Source organism: Spinacia oleracea, unplaced genomic scaffold, assembly GCF_020520425.1.
Source record: "Spinacia oleracea cultivar Varoflay unplaced genomic scaffold, BTI_SOV_V1 SOVchr0_042, whole genome shotgun sequence".
NCBI lineage: Eukaryota > Viridiplantae > Streptophyta > Magnoliopsida > Caryophyllales > Amaranthaceae > Spinacia > Spinacia oleracea.
Window position 1 is genome coordinate 47,501 of NW_026614370.1, and position 7,500 is coordinate 55,000.

At 38.9% G+C, this 7,500-nt stretch overlaps 1 long non-coding RNA gene across 1 annotated transcript in view; it reads right to left on the bottom strand.

Annotated features, from left to right (window-relative positions):
- Nucleotides 1-7,201: 7,201 nt before the first annotated feature.
- Nucleotides 7,202-7,500, bottom strand: part of LOC130465038 (uncharacterized) — a 2,279-nt gene continuing 1,980 nt past the window's right edge. Inside the window, exon 3 of the long non-coding RNA XR_008925334.1 lies at nt 7,202-7,452. This is a non-coding gene — a long non-coding RNA (uncharacterized lncRNA). The remainder of the gene's footprint in view (nt 7,453-7,500) is intronic.

Sequence of the window (7,500 nt, forward strand, 5' to 3'; positions counted from 1 at the left end):
AATCAGATTTATATATCTACCTAACAATCTGATTTTTAGGCTCTTATAATCTGATAACAAAACTCACTTAAACGTAGTACTTTAAGAGGTTTTTAAAACGGTTTTAATAAATCAAATGTAAACTGATCCATGTACTTCTTTTCATAATGACTTAATTTTATACTTCATACTCCCATTCTGACACTAATTATAGTAGTTAGAATTGTCAAATGCTTAATAGAGTAATCAACCAAACACGTAGCAATAAGGCATCATTATAACCTTAACACACTTCAAAATATTCTACGTGGTATTTACTATTCCAAAAACAACCAAGACCTAGGTAGTTGAAAAAAAATCTGACTTTTGCCTTTGGTTTAAATATTAGTAATCATTAGCAATGATTAAACAACAACAACAATCTAAATATTAAGATGAAACACGACAAACAACAACAACAACACGCAGCAGCAACGCTGCTTCTTGCGGTTGATGTTACTGCTGTTGTGATGGCTACACAAAGAAGTACCGATAGAAGGCGAGAAGGTGAGAGTACAGATTATTCGGCAGCAATGGTAGGTGTGGCGAGATCGCAGGAACAAGGTACGAGTAGAGAAGGAAAACGGCGACAGTAGAATAGGAAACAACACTACGCGAGAAGGGGATATAAATAAGGGTTTTGGGTTTTCTTTATAATAAAATTCAGATCTTCCCTTAATTTAAAATATTTGGAAATTATAATCTGAACTCCTTTTTAATCTAAACTCCTTTTCTAAATCGTAACCTTGTAAACTAATTGTTTCCTTATTTTTTTCTTGAAATAAAACGTTTTGTTTTTCTTTGAGGTTAAAATAACTTTTATAATATGTATACTCTTGTTTAAAATGTAACATTGCTCTGAATATTTAAAACGTAAAACTCCGTATATTTCCTTGAAATATAAAATAGGGCGACATAAAAATACGGAGTATCACAGGCTTTCCCCCTTAAAAGAAGTTTCGTCCTCGAAACTTGGGGTTTCTAGTTTTTGTGAAAACTTAGAGAAAACTTATAGGTTTCATTCTTGATATAAAATAATAGGTGGAAAGCATAGGCTGAACATATAAAGCACACAACTATCCTCAGAATTTACTAAAACTACATAAAAGATGGGCGACAATTCGGACGCCTTCTACCCCCCTTAAAAGGAGTGACGTCCCCGGAACTCATCGTACCTTGGCAAATAGGTCTGGGTATCTATTCCTCATGTCATCTTCGGCTTCCCAAGTGGCCTCTTCAGTTACCTGGTTCAACCATAGGACCTTGACGATACTAACATCCTTATTTCTTGTACTCCGAACCTTTCTGTCCAATATCTTGATTGGTTTTTCTTCATAGGACAGTGACTCATCTAGCTCGATTGACTCAGGTTGCAAAATGTGTGAAGCATCTGGGATGTATCTCTTAAGTTGTGACACATGGAAAACATTGTGCACGCGATCTAGCTCATTTGGCAGAGCTAGCTTATAGGCTACCTGGCCAACTTTCTTTAAAATCTGATATGGGCCTAGAAACTTTGGGCTCAACTTTCCCTTTTTACCGAACCTCATTACGCCTTTCATGGGTGAAACTCGTAAAAGAACTTTTTCACCAACTTTGTACTGTTCTTCCCTTCTTTTCAAGTCAGCATACGATTTCTGACGATCCTGGGCCGCACGAATCCTCTCTTGAATGATCTTGACTTGATTTATAGTTTCCTCGATTAACTCGGGCCCTAAGATAATCTTCTCGCTAATATCGCTCCAACAAACAGGACTTCGACACTTTCTTCCATAAAGTGCCTCGAATGGGGCCATTCCAATGCTTGCATGATGGCTGTTGTTGTACGAGAATTCTATGAGGTCAAGGTGGTCTTCCCACGATCCTTGAAAATCAAGTACACAGGCCCTGAGCATTGCCTCTAATGTTTGAATTGTCCTCTCGGTCTGACCATCGGTTGCAGGGTGAAAAGCTGTACTTTTCAGAAGTTTAGTACCATAAGCCTTTTGAAATGCTTCCCAAAAGTTAGACAAGAATCTTGAATCTCTGTCTGAAACTATGTCCGACGGAACACCATGGAGTCGCACCACATTCTTAATGTAGACCTTTGCTAACTTTTCAACTTTCCAGGTTTCCTTTATAGGAATGAACACCGCAGACTTAGTTAATCGGTCGATCACTACCCAAATTGTGTCTAAGCCTGTTCGGGTCTTGGGTAAGGCAGTAACGAAGTCCATTGCTATGGAATCCCACTTCCATACTGGGACATCTAAAGGTTGAATCTTTCCTTGGGGCCTTTTGTTCTCATGCTTCACCTTCTGGCATGTCAGGCAACGAGACACAAATTCTGCTACCTCCTTTTTCATTCCGGGCCACCAAAACATGTTCTTTAGATCCTTGTAAAGCTTATCTCCTCCAGGATGTACCGAGTACGGTGTACTATGTGCTTCGTCCATGATTTTCTTTTTGATCTCTTCACATTTCTGGGGTATACACCATCTACCCTTATATCGGACACTACCATCATCATGGATTACAAACCCCTCGGCCTTGCCTTCACTCAATTTCTTCTTCACTTTTTCTAACTCAGGATCCCCAGGTTGATTAACTAGAATTTCTTGAAAGAACGTAGGTTGGATTGTTAGAGCACATAATCTAGCTTCTAATCCCCCTGGACGAATAATTTCAATACTCAGCTTCTCGAACTCCTCACAAAGTGCATCAGGAACTACCAAGGCTTTCAAACTGTGATTTGTTTTTCTGCTAAGGGCGTCAGCTACTACATTGGCTTTTCCTTCATGGTATTGGATGTCTAAGTCATAGTCTTTGATCAATTCTAACCACCTTCTTTGTCTCATGTTGAGGTCTTTTTGGGTGAAGATATATTTCAGGCTCTTGTGATCAGTGAAAATTTTGCAAGTTATTCCGTATAGGTAATGTCTCCATACCTTTAAAGCAAATACTATAGCAGCAAGTTCTAAGTCGTCAGTGGGATAGTTGGCTTCATATGGTTTTAGCTGTCTAGAGGCATAGGCTATCACTTTTCTGTTCTGCATTAGTACACAACCTAATCCATTCTTTGACGCATCGCTGTAAACCTCAAAGCCATCTGTACCATCAGGTAGAGTCAATACTGGTGCTGTAGTCAATCTCTCTTTCAATGTTTGGAAAGCATGCTCGCAGCCTTCGGTCCACTCAAACTTTGTCTCTTTTTTCATGAGATTGGTCATGGGTCTAGCTACTTTCGAAAAGTCCTTCACGAATCTTCTATAATACCCGGCTAAACCCAAGAAACTCCTTACTTCAGTGACATTCTTTGGAGCAACCCATTCACTCACAGCCTTTATCTTTGCAGGGTCTACAGACACTCCTTCCTTAGAAATAAAATGGCCTAAGAATGATACTTTTTCAAGCCAAAACTCACACTTGGAAAATTTTGCATACAGCTGGCTATCCCTAAGTGTTTGAAGGGTGGTTCTAAGGTGTCCCTCGTGCTCTTCACGATCTCTAGAATAAATGAGAATGTCATCAATGAACACTACCACGAACTTGTCTAAGTAAGGCCTGAAGATACGGTTCATTAGGTCCATAAACACGGCTGGGGCATTAGTCAATCCAAAAGGCATCACTGTAAACTCATAGTGGCCATAACGGGTCCTAAAGGCAGTTTTGGGTATGTCTTGATCAACTATTCTGACTTGGTGGTAACCCGAACGAAGGTCTATCTTGGAGAAAATTCCGGCTCCCTTGAGCTGATCGAACAAATCGTCAATCCTGGGCAAAGGGTACTTATTTTTCACGGTGACATTATTGAGTTCACGGTAATCAATGCATAGCCTAAGGGTTCCATCCTTCTTTTTCACAAACAATACGGGTGCACCCCATGGGGAGGTGCTAGGCCTAATATACCCCTTATCCAACAGCTCCTCTAGTTGACCTTTCAACTCATTCATCTCGGCAGGTGCCATCCTATAAGGTGCCTTAGAGATCGGTCCTATGCCTGGAACTAGATCTATGGTAAACTCGACATCTCTCTTAGGTGGCATATCTGGAACTTCATCAGGGAAAACATCTTGGAACTCGTTCACTATTGGGATATCCTCTAGTAAGACTACTTCTTCCTCCATGCGTCTCACACAGCAAAAATATAGAGGAGAACCTTTCTGAACATACTTCTTTAGTCTCAAAGCACTAATGATTCTCACCCCTAGTTTATTCCCAATCTTCTGGTATGAAACATCATTTCCTAATGGGCTTTTTAGCTCAACTTTTTGCGCTTGGCAATCTATCCTTGCCTGATATTTCCCTAACCAATCCATTCCTAAAATAACATCTAGACCACCCAACTGAAATTCATAAAGGTTTGAAGGAAAAATAGCATCAGCAATACAAATTTCTACCCCATCGTAACACTTTTCACAATTTATTATTTCCCCAGAAGGAACAGCTATAGGAACAGACACAGATTTCGGATTATCTAAGTATAAGGTTTCTAAAATAGAACTGGAAATGAAAGAATATGAAGCTCCTGAATCAAATAAAACTCTAACAGGTGTTGAGTTAATAGAAAATGTACCCGTCACCACATCATGTGACGCTCCAGCCTCTTGGTTATTCATCACGTTGAGCTTTCCCGGTGTATTGCCATTTCTGTTTCCGTTACCATTAGGCTTGGCTCCATTTCCATTCTCGTTCGCCTTGAATCCTTGGCCTTGCTGAGAATTGTAACCGTTCTTGTACTGCTGATTCCCGTTGCCATTCCTATACTGGTGATTACCATTTCCCCCATTGCCTGAACGAGTTTGGTTGCTCCCATTGCCATTAGTGTTCTTAACATTGGAATAACATTCATAGCGTCGGTGACCTTTCTTTCCACACTTGTTGCACTCCACTAATTCCCCATTACAGTCTTTTCCTGGGTGGTTGTTTGGGCAGTTTTTGCAGTAGTGGTACCGTTGGCCTTGACCACCATTCCCATTCCTTTTCCCTTCAAAGCGATTCCCATTCGGCTGCTTGCCATTGCTGTGTGAACTACCATTGAAATTATTCCCGAACTTGGGCTTCTTATCAAATCGCTGATGGTTTTGAACAGGGTTGTCTTTCCTCTTATCCCCAACAGAGCTTGCCTCTTTCCTTAGCTTTATACCCTCCAGATGGGCAGCTCTTCCATAGCAGACATCCATGCAAGTGAAGTTTTCTCCAGACAGTTTCTCTTGAAGTTCATAGGATAGCCCCAATTCAAACTTTTGGGCCTTGATTTCTTCAGTTGGGACAGTTTCAGGTGCGAACCTCATAAGATCAATAAACTTTTGGTGGTACTCATGAACTGTCATGTTTGTCCCTTCCATCTTCAGAGATATGAACTCCAGGTTTTTCTGCTTCTTGACATGGGGAGGTAGAAACTTTGCACGAATAGCGATCTTGAATTGTTCCCAGCCAAAGTTTGTCTGTTGCTGCAGGGTCGCTTTAGCACGATTCCACCACATGTCAGCTTCTTCGCGGATGTAGAACACCGCACTAGGTACTTTCAAATTTTCCGGACAGTTGAGGGTCTCAAACAATCGCTCGAATTCGCGAAACCAATCTTCCAGGGCGGCTGGATCCCCCTTTCCGGTGAAGTATGTAGGTTTATTCATGCTTATCTTCTTATATAGTTCACCAGCTACATCTTGGTGAGGTTGGTGTAAATGCCCAAGATTATTCTGAGCCAGGTTCTGCGTAACCTGAATCAGTTGCCTTAACGTATCCCTCATAGCTTGGATTTCGGTATCAACCCGTCTACCACGGCCAGCCATTAGTTCCTGCATCGGTAGGCGGAACGCTTATTTATAGATTTAAATTAAGTTTCACTATGCAATCATACCAGACTACACGTGCCATTTTCCCTTCTCTCAAGTAGATTTTTTTTTTTTTTTTTTTTTAATCCATAAGTAACCAAAAAATTATATAAATATATATATAGTACTACTCCTAACTTGTCAAAGTTAAGACTAACTTCACACATAGATTAGTCGTAAGAACAAAATACTATTTCTAATGATATAAGTCCCATTTGTACGAACATATATTTTAAAAGGATCCAAAACTAGCCTTACACTTTCTAATAACATATACTAGGTTAACCGCGTGTACGATAGTAAAATGGGAGTAGCCCATTGAATAATGGAGGGCTGATACAGACATACAGTCGTGTGCCTTTATTTTACTTCAGCAACTACTACAGGGATACTTATTATATTTCATCTATTAACTCCATCATTTTTCGACTCCATCATTATTCTTTGTTACTACGTACAGTAACAACCACATGTATGACATCACAAATAAAGTCAAAGCTTTGTGTAGCTTATACACACATCAAGTAGACAATTATACCCGTATAAGAAAGCCATTTTAATTAATACCTTGCATTATCAAACAACCTAATGAAATAACACACTTGATCATACGGTACTTTTAAACTGCCTAACTAATTAATAAACACATCCCTATAGATCATACAATGATCCCATACTGTCTAAATACTAGAATATGGCTTTATAGCTCACATATCATGGCTAATCTCACTATATTGAGATAATTCTTTCTCGTTCCACACTAATACGATTAATACTAGTGCTCAACTTACTACTCAAATAGTCCTAATTAAAAGGATAAAAGGACTAATAGTGTATTGCGGATCAAAGCATAGACAACTAGTCTAAGGAAGTGTATAAACACCACTTTATAATGAAACAACACTAGCAGTTAAACTAACCATCAAATCGTTCATGTAATACCCACACTTAAGATTCCAATATAATTACTAACTTCAATTGTACGAAATACATGTACAGTTAACAGGCTACAAAAAAACTCGAACAAATTAAGTGTGCGTGATAATGTCAAATATGCCGATCACTTAGACATCTTAATCACTTATTTAATGCACTTTAACAGATCAGTCTATATGCAATACTCCCTTTTTCCACCCTTAGTAAAGGAACATTTTATTTCGTAAACTTTGAAAACAAAATTAAATAATTTTTTTTTTTTTGTTTCAAGAATGACATTAGTAAGACTGAAACCAATAGCTCTGGCTACCATTTTGTAACACCCCCCATAATCCTCCCTATTTAAAACACCTTATATTTGAGAGTAGAGAAACATTGGGGTGTTACTGCCACGATGGAACGTATAAGGCAGATGAAATAATTAAATAAATAAAAAAAAAAAAACAGTTTACCTTTTATAGTCTAACTTTGAAAATAAACAGCGGAAGTCTTAAAACGAATATTTCAAATACAATATGGAGACCTCAATAGGCCCCTTCTTAAATCCAAACTCCAACACAAGAAATAAGTTAAGTTAAGCAGTTGCAACAAATTAAAATCCAAAACTAATGTAATACTTAAAGGGAAAAGGTACTTCAAAAATCTATCCCCATGCATGCTTATTTGCAAACCTGTAGATTGCCTGCTCCCCATAATCCCAAGTGAAATTATGGTTCACCGCAGGGCCATC